The sequence below is a fragment of the Cylas formicarius genome, unplaced genomic scaffold (assembly GCF_029955315.1).
Source record: "Cylas formicarius isolate icCylForm1 unplaced genomic scaffold, icCylForm1.1 PGA_scaffold_8__14_contigs__length_24414737, whole genome shotgun sequence".
NCBI classification, from domain to species: domain Eukaryota; kingdom Metazoa; phylum Arthropoda; class Insecta; order Coleoptera; family Brentidae; genus Cylas; species Cylas formicarius.
Window position 1 is genome coordinate 9,001,562 of NW_026844361.1, and position 13,430 is coordinate 9,014,991.

At 33.0% G+C, this 13,430-nt stretch overlaps 1 protein-coding gene across 3 annotated transcripts in view; it reads right to left on the reverse strand.

The window, feature by feature from the left end:
* The window catches only part of LOC132706666 (lachesin-like), a 358,621-nt gene extending 351,008 nt beyond the window's left edge, over positions 1 to 7,613 (reverse strand). For 2 of the 3 annotated variants that reach the window (XM_060678142.1, XM_060678140.1), the window contains exon 1: positions 7,456 to 7,607. The gene's annotated coding sequence lies outside the window, so the exon portion shown is untranslated. Of the gene's footprint in view, positions 1 to 7,455 lie in introns of all 3 variants that reach the window. The other variant, XM_060678141.1, reaches the window with a different exon arrangement.
* Positions 7,614 to 13,430: the final 5,817 nt, after the last annotated feature.

The window sequence follows — 13,430 nt, forward strand, 5'->3', positions numbered from 1 at the left end:
TAGATCTTTTGAAACAAATAAAATCAAAAATAAATATTAGCGAGTCTACACTGGAAACACCGAATGTAATAATTCCACTGTATTACCAACATAATATTAAAAACACCCCAGCGGATCCAAAAATAAATAAAAATTTTGACGAATCCAAATTTACATTCGATGAAATTATTATTCAACCAAGAACAACACATAAAGTTAAAATACCCGTGACAGAACAAAATGGTATAGGAATCTTAAAATATGAAAAATTTGTAAATGCTGAAATGCCCGAAGCTTTAGTAAAAATTGTCGATTCATTCGCGTTAACAACCATTACTAACACATCTGAAAATCCTGTTAGTATACAATTTATTAAACCTCTAGAAATAGAATTAATAAATGAATGTGAAACTAATTTTATAACAAAAATAGAAGATAACAATGAAAATTTAATCGAACATTCAATAAGTAATTTCGACAATCTGCAAAAAGAAAATCTAAAAAATTTAAGACTGAATCACTGTAATAAAGAAGAATATAAAGTAATTAGGAAGTTATGTTACGAATATCGAGACATATTTTATTGTGATAAAGTGCCATTATCTTTCACGAATCAAATTAAACACAAAATTAATCTAACTGACGAAACCCCCGTTTACACAAAAAATTACCGTTATCCTGAAATACATAAAGCCGAAGTAAATAGACAAATAGACGAAATGCTAAAAAATAATATAATCCAACCCTCACATTCCCCTTGGAGTAGTCCTATATGGATCGTACCAAAAAAATTAGATGCATCAAATAAACGTAAATGGCGCGTTGTCATAGATTACCGGAAACTTAATGAAAAAACAATTGATGATAAATTTCCCTTGCCTAATATCTCAGATATTCTTGATAAACTCGGTAAAGCTCAGTATTTTTCAACTCTGGATCTAGCTAACGGTTTTCATCAGATAGAAATGCATCCCGATGACATCCCAAAGACAGCCTTTTCTACTGGTACTGGACTTTTCGAATTTAAACGCATGCCTTTCGGATTGAAAAACTCACCCTCGACGTTCCAACGTGTTATGAATAATGTGCTAAGAGGCTTCCAAAACGAAATCTGTTTAGTATATTTAGATGATATTATAATTTTTTCCACATCCCTACAGGAACACATTGATCGATTAAGAAAAATTTTTCAGAGACTAAGGGAGGCAAACTTTAAAATTCAATTAGATAAATCAGAATTTCTACATAAAGAAGTAGCGTATTTAGGTCATAAAATCACTAAAGAAGGCGTTAGTCCAAATCCTGACAAGATAAAAGTAGTAAAAAATTTTCCTCTCCCCCAAACACAAAAAGAAATTAAGTCATTTCTAGGATTGGCAGGATACTACAGAAGATTCATTAAAGATTTTGCTAAAATCACAAAACCAATGACCTTATGTCTAAAGAAAAAATCTAAAGTAGAACACAGCCCCGAATTTATTACAGCTTTCAACCATTTAAAACAATTACTAATAAATGCCCCAATATTAAAATATCCAGATTTTTCAAAACAATTCGTGTTAACTACAGACGCATCAAATTACGCGTTAGGTGCCGTATTATCACAAGGCACACCACCAAACGATAACCCAGTCGCATACGCGTCTCGCACACTTAATGACACCGAGCAAAACTACTCTACAACGGAAAAAGAATTACTTGCCATAGTATGGGCCTGTAAATATTTTAGACCGTATCTTTTCGGTAGAAAATTCCAAATTTTTACAGACCACAGACCATTAGTCTGGTTATTTAACCTAAAAGAACCAAATTCAAAACTTATGAGATGGAGACTTAAACTAGAAGAATTTGATTATGAAATTCTTTATAAAAATGGTAAACAAAACACAAATGCGGACGCCTTGTCACGAATAAAATTAAATGCTTTAGAAACCGACTCTATTTACAATAATCCTGGAGATATTGATCTTGATATTAACAAATTTCTAGACAACGATTTTGATCCGAATAAATTAGACTCAAATGAAATTTCGAAAACACTCGAAGAAATAGAAAATAAACGTCCTAAGAGCCCAAAAATAATCATTCTCGAAAACAAACTTTTAAGACCGGCTTTTGAAAATACAATTCATAGTACAAATACTGACGAATCTTTACAAGGAATACCTATATTAAATGAAATTATTAACAACAAACCAAATCAGATAATACTTCAGAAATCTCCGTATTCTACTTATGTTAAATGTAACTTTAAAAACTTCGACGGTCATAATATATTACATGCAACAATTCCAGAAGAAGAAATTAGTTTAACAAAATTCTTCAAAGAACATTTAAATAACAAAAAGACGTATATTCACTTTTTATCTCAACAACTAAGACCAATTGTACAAAAAGTAATCGCCCAACATTTTCAAAATTATAAACTAATCGAATGCACAAAATTAATAAATAATGTTGAACCGGAAGAACGAAATATATTAATTAAATATAAACATGAAGGTAAAACTAATCACAGAGGCATAGAAGAAACTTGTAAATTCTTAAAAAATAATTATTACTGGAAATCCTTAAAGTCAGATGTTACAAAATATATTAACGAATGTGAAATTTGCCAGCGAGCAAAATATCAACGAAAACCACCAGATCAACCTTTAATGTTAACTGAAACACCCTCTAAACCATTTGAAATTATACACGTCGATACCTTTATTGCCGGCGGACAAAAATTCTTAACTATAATTGACAAATTCTCTAAGTTTGGACAGGCATTGCCCTATTTTGGAACTGCGATTTCAGCATGTCAACAATTAGTACATTTCTTTTCATTCTATGGAATACCAAAACAAATTGTTTCTGACAACGGAACAGAATTTAAAAATGACGTCCTAGACTCTTTATTAAAAATACATAAAATTAAAATCCATTTCACAACGCCGAGTCACCACGAATCTAATTCACCTATCGAACGTTTTCACTCAACCCTCATCGAACACTTACGCCTATTGAAAGAAATAGATAAAAATTCCGATATTATTTCACTTATGCCCTATGCGATCATTGCATATAACAGTACTATACACTCAAATACTAATTTTACGCCTTTTGAATTAACACTAGGACACACTGATACACGTGACCCTATGAACCTAATTCCTTCTCAAATATATTGTGAATACGTAAATAACCATCAAACAAATACTAAGCTTCTTTACGAAAAGGTACATAATGATTCCCTTTTAAAAAAACAAAAAACGATCGATAAAATTAACAAAAACAAAACTCCAGTAGAACTAAAAATTGGCGCAACAGTGTATAAGCGCACCGAAAGTCGAAAAAGTAAATTAAACAAAAAATTTTCTGGACCATTCATATTAACAAAAATTTTAGATAACAATAAAATTGAAATAGAAAACCCAAAAACAAATAAAAAAGAAATAACTCACGTTAACGAGACTAAAATAATGAACATTGTTCCAGATGGCTCACAAACATCGGAGCAAACGAAGTAAAAATCCACAACCTGAACAACTATCCAGGAATCCTTCCTTATAAACTAGGTACCGCAAAAATAACCTCCAACCATTTTTCCTTTATACAAATTTTTGATTTAAACCCAGCTGTTGCTGAATTCTATGTAATCTATAATCAAGTAAAAATATTAATTAGTCAGATTAAAAATAATACTAATTATTTTCACGAATATTCTAATTCAGTCATCCCTCTTGTAACATTAGAAAAACGCATTGAAAATCAAATTAGTCAACTCAATCCATTATCTATAAGAAGTAAAAGAGGCTTATTAAACCCAATCGGTTCTATTATTAAATGTATTACTGGAAACTTAGACCAATCTGATGCGGAAAAATACGATGTAGAAATCAAACAACTGCAAGAAAACCAAAATAATTTAAGAATCAATTCAATTAATCAAATAAAACTGTTAGAAAAAACAATCAACTCATTTAAAAATTCGATATCAAATATTTCTCATAACCAACTTATCCTTAAATCTAAAATATTACAAATTGATCAAGTAATTAAAAAGATAACCATTGAACAAACGAATGACTATGAGTATTTCCAAATACATGTAGTAATGAATCAAATTACCTTTATGTATAATTTAATATATAATATTTTTGAGAAAATTGAAACCGCAATTAGTTTTGCCAAATTAAACACTTTACATAATTCGATAATTGATCCGTCTGATCTATTCGAAGAAATTAAAAACATAAAAAAAGAATTAAAAGAAAATCAACTGCCGTTCGAGTTATCTATCGAAAATATATTAAATTTTGAAAAAATTATAGAAATAAAAAGCTACTCTAGAGGACTAATAATAACATTTATTTTGGAACTACCGCTACTAGAATCAGAAATTTATCAATATTACCAGTTGTATCCGCTACCAGTTAATAGTGAACAAGAACTGCAATATTACGTTAATATACCGGTCAAACCATATCTTGCATTGAGTGGAAATATGTACTCATTTATGGACTCTGAATGCGTAAAACTATTAAAAAATGAGTTCATGTGTAAAAATATACATATTACCTATATGAAGGAACACCCGCCTTGTTCAGTGGAAATAATAACTCACAAGACTAATATAACAAACTGTAAACCAATTAAAATCCAACTTCAAGAAATAAAAATTTTTAAAATCCAAAATGGAAAATGGATTATTGTGACACCTAAGAAGATAATAGCAACAGTACAATGTAATGACGACATTAATACTGTTCCATTATTTGGATCCCACCTTATCGAATCCTCCCCAATTTGCAAAGTACAAATTGGAAAAACTGAACTAAGAACCTATACCCCTAATCGATTGAGATTTGATGACACTCGTCTACCGGAAGTGAATCTCTCACTACTACATAAACAGAAAATAATCTTCGATCCACCAGAACTCACATTGGACACGATTAACCTAAAGGAAATAAAGGAGCTGCAAATCCAAATGGATGAAGCAAAAGAAAACCTTGGAAAGATGTCATCACGTATATATTCTACGAGAACTAGTGTTTGGACAATTTTGTTATACGTAATACTTATATTAATCTTGATTTATTTATTATATAAATATTTTCCATTTAAATCTAAAATTAATAAACAAAAAGAAAATATTGTTATTTAAAAGCACTTGTTGTACCCGTGCTTTTATCTAAGGGCGGAGGAGTTATAAACGCTTTAATACTGTAAACTGCTGAGTAAAGGTTCCCATACATATTATATTACTTGTTTCTCAAAGCGTCAGCAATTTGTCTGTATAAAACCACGGTGCGAACCACGTCGCTAGCTTTTTTGTCATCTCGCTTGAATAAAGTTTTTTAAAAAATCAAATTCGTTTTCCACGACGAAAACTCCGTGAACTGTTAAACAAAGAACGGAGAACGGATAGTCAAAAAAATATTTTTTTTTCGACGCTGACCATTTTTTTACCAATGGCAGTCCCGTAGGACCTACCGCTATCGAGATTTTTCGAAAGTAACAAGAAATTATCTACGGGTTTACTACTACTAAGAAGTAACTATTACCTATATCAAATTTACACAAACATCCAAACTAACCAAATCTATTTTATATAGTAAATTAACACAAATATCGTTTTGTGCAATGCGACGTAAAGCCGATAACAGAAAAAGTAACTAAGATGCGCACACCGCCATACCATTGGGAATCAAATGTTATAGAACTTATACGGGCCCACATGAAAGGAAATGAAAAACCTTAAGCTACTGTTTGATCAAGTCATGGAGTTAATTATAACGTTAACTGGGGACAGTTCCTCAGATGACGATGAATACTGTGATATTTTTTATAATTAAATTTCTGTATAATGTCGTTTTTGTACAATATTTATTTAAAAAAAATAAGGGTACCTAATTCTATACATATAATCCCAAATTTTTCTTCTGTTAATATAGAATTATTTCTTGGAATAAATTGGACTAAAAAAAAGTGCTTAACACTAATGAGAAATTTTTATTTCGATAAAACTAAATTATTTCATTTTTAGTTATGGTGAACGATAAAACCCATACATTCACTCGGACTCGGTGCAGCCAGTAAAAAGAAAGAATTTTTCCATGAAATCAATGCGAAGCAATAAGTGTAGTTTTAATATTTTACACCTTTCTGAACTAGACTATAGTAGCCATTTACCATTATTGCAGTTTACTAAGATATTTTGGATAACACCAGAAAAAGAAAAAAATGTGACTTATTGGATAAAATGCTCCTTTCTGAACTAGAACGTTGTAATATATAATTTTTTTTAAACAAAACAAAAATAGGCGAAGTTTTTTGACCAATCGCGATATTTAAATGTACGTTTTCCAATTTTTCAAAAGTTTGGATAGCGATAAAACGGTCGAGTTTCAGAACGCTTTACGCGAAGAAGAGGAGACAACGTGTGGTCTTCGATCGCACCGTCCACCCTTAATTATAAGATCAAGAGGAGACGATAACTTCTCAGATGGCAAAGAATATTGCGACTTGTCATAATTTATATTCCGTATAATGTATTTTTTGTATGTTTAATAAAAAATAATAGTATCTGAAACTATGTACCTACATAACGACTACATTTATTATGTTAAAATAAAATATATTTTCTTTTTTACGAGTAACCTAGCAGGGACGCCATTTGCACAACATTTTCAGTGTTAGCAAATAAATAACAATATTTGTTAATATTATTATTCTACACCTTTTGAAATGGTCTATAATGTCAAAGAAGCTTTAATTTATAAAATGCTCCTTTCTTAACTTTAACAATACAAATATTTCTCAAATTTCTACAAAAAAAAGTTTGTATCTGGTTATTATTACTGTGTAAATATTGAATTTGTTTTAACAAATTGATTAAACAATCGATTCAGTTTTAAAATAGCAGTAAACCGCAGAGGAGAGAGTAACCTTAATTCTTATAATTTCTTCAAACTCTTCGCATTTCTTGTGAAATTTCTTGTAATTTTTGGCAGAATTTTACGGAATTCCGAAGGAATTCCTTCTTACTAATCTGCGATATACTACTCGGTCTTAAAGTCTAAAGTTTGCCTCAAAACCGGGTAGAAAAAGTCGAAAAGAGGACGTCTGGGCTTGGTCTGCTCCTCGATACGCTCCTTAACCAAATTGTCCCAAGAAAATTGCCGGTTTTGCGTAGCTTCAAAGGGAAAAAAGTTTGCTGAGACGTAGTCACGCGGCCCGCGCGGTCTTATCGACCGAACGCTCACGTAAAATCGCATTACTTACCGCCGTATCATATTAATTAAGGTAAACTCTCGTAATTTTTTTTAATCGCCACTAAACCGACTCGCGTGATTTCACCCCCCGAGGGGATATCTCCGTCGCTTTTCTATTAATAACTTTGATTTACGACCGTCAACTAACGGTATTTAATTACCCCATGGTCGTTTAATGCGACTCGCGTAAATTTAATTAGGCTGTAACTCTTACTCTGATGTGAAACGTTATCCGTACCCTGGACGTGGGGGTTGTTATATTTATTTAACGTCACCGAAACAGTCAACTTTCGAGGCACGTAATATCGTTCGTGGTAACTTCGCGTCCGAATTTCCGCGCTCGCGCAACTAGCTGGTTTTCCGGGAACGGACTGAACCGCTTTCCCGATCCACCGGGTCCTTATTAGAGTTTTCACGCGCTTACCGACAAAGCTCATGCGCTTTGTACGCGAAAGCTCCTCCGGTTCGCATCTGTTGATTTTTTTCACCCGCTCGGCAGTCGTCCGCGACAACGCAGGCCGTTTGACAGGTGCCTCGAACTTGTATCAGATTATTTAGAATATTTAAGAAATTGGAATTGTGTTCGGGCCGCACCATTACGATACCTGAATGCATCACACAGGCTCGATCTATTTATCTAGTCACCCCTAAACATCCTCCTCTGGATATATGCGTCATGCGTCTACCGTGGGCGATCTTTTTCCAGCATGTTTCTTTATGTCATCCAACCATCGCATCTGTGGTCTTCCTCTTTTCTGTTTGTAATTAATCCCACGGTATCCAGTATGTCATCTTTTTGTCTCAGGCTATGTCCAGCGAATATCCATTTGAGTTTTGCTACTTGTTACGGATCCAATCGTCCTTTTTTTTTGTCTGCTATTTCCAGATGTTTTTTCCATATTTTCCGTCGAAAGTGTCCAGGTTTGACAGGACAGGGATGATTGAATACTATCGTTTTTAAGTATTGGCGCTATTTCTAATTTTTGAGAACATAAGAAAGTTCTCCAAATGATGCCCAAGCCAATCTTATCCTTCTGTTTATTTGTATTTATTTAATTTTTTGGTTTGTCCTATGTTTCTGCTACTGTAATTATTAGTTCTTCTTGTTGGTTGCTTGGTATTTTTGATCACTCGATAACCAGCTTGTTAAATAATTCTTTGTATTTCATCTCTTTTATCTGTTCCTATACATTGTTATCACCTTATCGCATCCCCTATCTAATTCCCCGATTTATTGTCTGTATCTTGCATTAGTTTAATAGTTGTTTCTGCTATGATATTTATGTTTGAGATTAGGTAGTAGTCTATCCCTCAATCAATTTGGTAAGGAATTCTTTATTGTTACGCTATCAAAGACTTTTTCAAAATCTAATTTGATATTCGTTGTCCTTTAAAATTAAAATTTTTCGGATAAAGGCTAACCAATTTTTTAAAATCCATGTTAGGGAGCTAAAACAAGGTAACCTTAACAGGGATACCTGGAGACTATGACCTTGAGGGAAACAATAAGGCAAACTTGGCGCGGAAGGAGACAGAAACGTCACCGAAAGGACCACATCCAACATTGGCTAGATGAAGCTAGGAAGCTGGAAAGATTAGTCCATTCAAAGGCATTAACAGAGTGTACAACGAGGAAACACAGAACTGATAACCTGTTAGGCATGAGCAGGACAAACCTGAAAACCTTCACGGGCTTTTCGGACGACGATGAGTGCACAGGAGAATCAGAAAATGGCGAAGCATATATTGCGTTGATGCCCGGTGGTGGGAAGGATCAAATACTTAAAAGTATAAAATTACACGCAATAACCTAAAACCCAAATCTTCACCTGCTTCAAACGATTAATTATCTGATTGTTACGATTGCAAAGGCAAAAAAAAGTAAAAAATTTACTTCTCTTCACCAGGAAAATAGTCCAAATCCGTAGTGGGGGATACCGACGGACACGAAATTTATTTATTTGAACATTGTGGGCGTCTGCCGTCCTTTTGATGCGCGACGCGTCCTCGAACGGATGTTTTCGATATAAAACTTTTCCGGAGGTATTTTTCCGGGAATCGACCACTGTTTTGTTCCACGTGTAACGATTTCCTGGACACTTTTAGCGCGAGCAACGTTTGCATAACCCAACGAAAGCCTTTTTATCTCGATTGTTCACACAGGGTTGCCAACCCGGTCGCACGGAACCTCCTTGCAATAATAATGATTACAAGTTTTTAAACATAAGTAGCAATAACCGCAGAAAAAACTAAAACAAACAATGCGCAAATACTTCTTTAATTTGCACTAACTAACTATGACCTTAAGAGACTTTTCTACAATATATGCATCTATATCAATTAGGGTGTCCAACACCACACCTTTGATTTTGTCAATAATTTGTTGAAGAGTTGTACAATTTTGTGAAATTTTAATACTCTTCAGTCTGTGTAAGTGAAAGTGTATATTTAGGGTGACTATAATTTGGTGTTATGGTGGATTTTATTTATTTATACGAGAAAAGTTACTCAACAGACCTCCTAAAGCAATTAGAGAGCAACGTGAATTAGAAAAAAAAATATCTAAAAAATTCGGTAGAAATACTCAAAAAAAGTCTAACATAAAATAGAACGCTAATATAAAAATTAATCCTAAGGGCAAATAACACAGGCAATAAATACACAAAGTAAAAGTAATGTCTGAAGTAGTATACAAATTCTATCCCTAATAGCTTTTTTAAAGGCACGTAAATTAGCATTAAATCAACAGACCACAACATTTTGACAATATTATTAAATCAATTCCATACTCTTAGTAGCCGTTAAAGGTTATTTCTAAATTTCCCCCTAAATAATTATCACAAGAATAATCCCTAACAGTCTCTTCGGGTACCTTTTCCATATTCCGTCCACTTCAATACAAGATAATACCATATCTGATGCGACACTCAAAACTAGAGTCTTAAACTTCTATTTTGATTTCAAAATAGCATTTTATTTCAAATTAACTGACACGTTCATCGTATGATGAGCTATTTAACATAATAAGTTACTATTATTTACCTTAAAAAACCTCAGTTCATCAATTCAAATATTTGTTTTGTTATCATTTAATACTGACTAATTTTTTCATAACCAATTGCGTACCTCTCTCATTACTGTATCTGTTTTTTTAGAACAGGATCAGCATTCATTACCCTTACAAGTACATTAATATCATCAGCATATTTTGTTTTATTAATACTTTACTACTGCTACTACTCTAACTAAATTATCTCTGATAAAATATTTATATTGATCATACAAATAATCAGTAGTTTCTTCAACTACTACCTGATAATTTTTATGCCTATACGATTGAATCCATTTCAAGGCCACATTAAAACGACCATATAAGCTTTGAACAAATCTAGAAACTAGCCTAGCAAGTTATGTCCCCTCACAGGAGATTGCAACACGTTTTCGAAATTGAATATAAGGCAATTTGAGTTGAGATCTTCCTTTTATGTACCCTTGCTATATTTCATTAATTAGATTGTCAGCCTGCAGAACCTTCATTATTCTATTACCCATGACATTTTGAAAAATGTTTGAGACAAAATGAATCAAACTAATAATTTTAAATGTATGAATCATCACTTAAAGCCCTAACAACCACGGCTAAATTAGGTGAATATCCGACGCCTTTATCAAAAAATAATGCGGAATATTGAGGTTTTCATTGCGTGACACTTTTAATTAAAAAAAAAAAAAATAAATATATCTATTAAAAATCGATCGAACTGTAATAAATAGTATATTAAGTGCGGTAAACGGCATTTGACTCACGAATTTAATAAACGAGTGACTTAAAAAGCTTACCGAACTTGTTGCATACTATACTTTTTCTACGGCCGTTAGTTTTTGGGTACATTTTCGCAAAACAACAAACGTCAAAATCCAAAGCGCCGGAAATATCTCCGAAAACATCCTATTGCTCCCAAACCCGTGCGGTAAAGTCCCGGAAATGTCCGAAGCGGCTCGGATCCGTGGAAAACCAAATTGACGTGGTAAAGTGACGCTTCTTGCACGCCAGATCGACCTGTAATTAGGTATTTTACAGACGGGAGTAAAAAAACAATAAAGACAACCGTTTCTGTGAGGAGTTTAGGTTCAAGATAATTTTGCGTTGATCTAATTTGCAATTATTTATTTTAATTGTTTCCAAATTGTAATCATTTTACAATTATTGCCAGAGCTTGTAGAGCAACTCTTTTAGAATAAAATACTGCCGGAAACCGCTACAACACAACATCTCAATTAAATCTGCAAAAACATTTATCCTGGGATACGTCTGATCGGCGGGGTATTTTTATTTGTTTTTAATATTCGGAAAAACGGGCACTGTCAATATTGAGTAAAAAAAAATTTTAACGGCTGATATATCATATCTCATACGATAACATAACAAAAAGCTTGATGTAAAATTCAATCCGTCGAATAATTAATTAAAAATTAAAGGTGAGTATCCAGTTTTCTGGATCATCGTCACTCCATCTTTTTGGTGCAGGCCTACCTCTGCTTCTCTTATCGATTCTAGGTCTCGGTTCGAATATTTCAGCCAATTTTCGCTCGAGTACGTATTGGATACTCAACTTATCAGATCCTATTGGCGGTTTTACAATTAAACTGAACCTTACGGTTTTCAAATCCAAGGAATAAGGAATAATAACTTTTGATTTTATTCTTTAAACATACCTTGCACACTGTGGCAATATGCTTGAATTTCCGACAAACCAGCTTCACAACTGCAGGAATGCGATCCTTAATTGGCGCTTAATTTCATAGGGAGTACTTTTAATTTTGCTAGTTCGAAGGCACACTGCATAAATGTCCTTTTAGTTTTCGGTCACAGCAGCAGATCCAATTAAAATTACATGTTTTGCATTTAATAATGTTTAGCATACTTTCTACATTACATACTGAATTCCATAAAATACAGTTCTTTAAAAAGATGCCTGAAAAGCCTGTCTTATTATTATTATTTTGTTCGCTTTGTTTGAAACGGTTTAACACTTAATGAAATTTAGATCACAAATATTTTGATCGGCTTTTAATCCTACATTATGCAACAAATTTAGCAAACGCCATTTTGTCTTGGCATACATTTCTGCAAACCAACACAAATACATTTACTGAAACATACAGTGTATTCATATACTTCACCTATCTCCCCTTCAGCCCTGATCACCATGATTATCATTTAGATGTTGTCAACCTGTCTTGGATTTTCTTCAACCAACTGTCTGTAATTCTTTTTATCCGCTACTTCTTCTATATCATCTGGACTATTTCATTTTAGTTTAGAGGATTTACGTATGACAGCTGTGTTTTCAGTTCTTATCCTATTCTTTAATATTACTCCCAGTATAGATCGTTCCATTCGTCTTTGGGCTACTCTTAGGTTCAAAGCATTGTACTTTATAAGTGTTATTGTATCTATCCAGTAATATATGGAATATAATAACTGCTAACGTTTCGTCAATAATCCTGTTGGCTTCTTCAGAGCTTGACTGAAACGGGCTCGCGTTTTATTCTGTGCATGCTTATATATTGAGGGCGGCGGAGCTAAATGAGTGGTGACAGGCAAAGACCTGAGTCGCGGTTAAGACTGTTAGGTTGATTATAGATTTCTATAGACTCTCGGATATTTTGTTGGAAGAAGAATTGATTACATGCAAGAATTTTAGTTTTATCCAACAAAATTTTATGTCCGGTTTTGTGATTGTGTTCGTCAACTGCTGATGAATTTATTTGTCTTATAAGCATCTTTCATGTTCTTTGAGCCTATTTGATATTTTTCGTCCGGTGTCTCCAATGTATTCTTTGCCGCCAATGCTGCACAGATTTTATTATCTCTAACAATGTTTGTGTTTTGTATTGTCGTATGTTTGCTCTGGACTAGATTCATCATGTATTTTGTTTTGTTAAAATTTATTTACAATTCGATTCTAGTGCAAGAAGCTCTCAATTTTCTTGACATATTTCTATTTTCTCATAAACTATCAGTTATAAAAACTATGTGATCAGCGTAACTTAAGCGGTGTAGTCTTTCTCTCCAACCCTGATCTCGAATAAATAACAAAGGACATTTTTTTTGCTAAATATACGCTCTCCAACCGGACGACCATGATTGAAACCTAATCTGTTTCTGTCTGACAGATAATTACA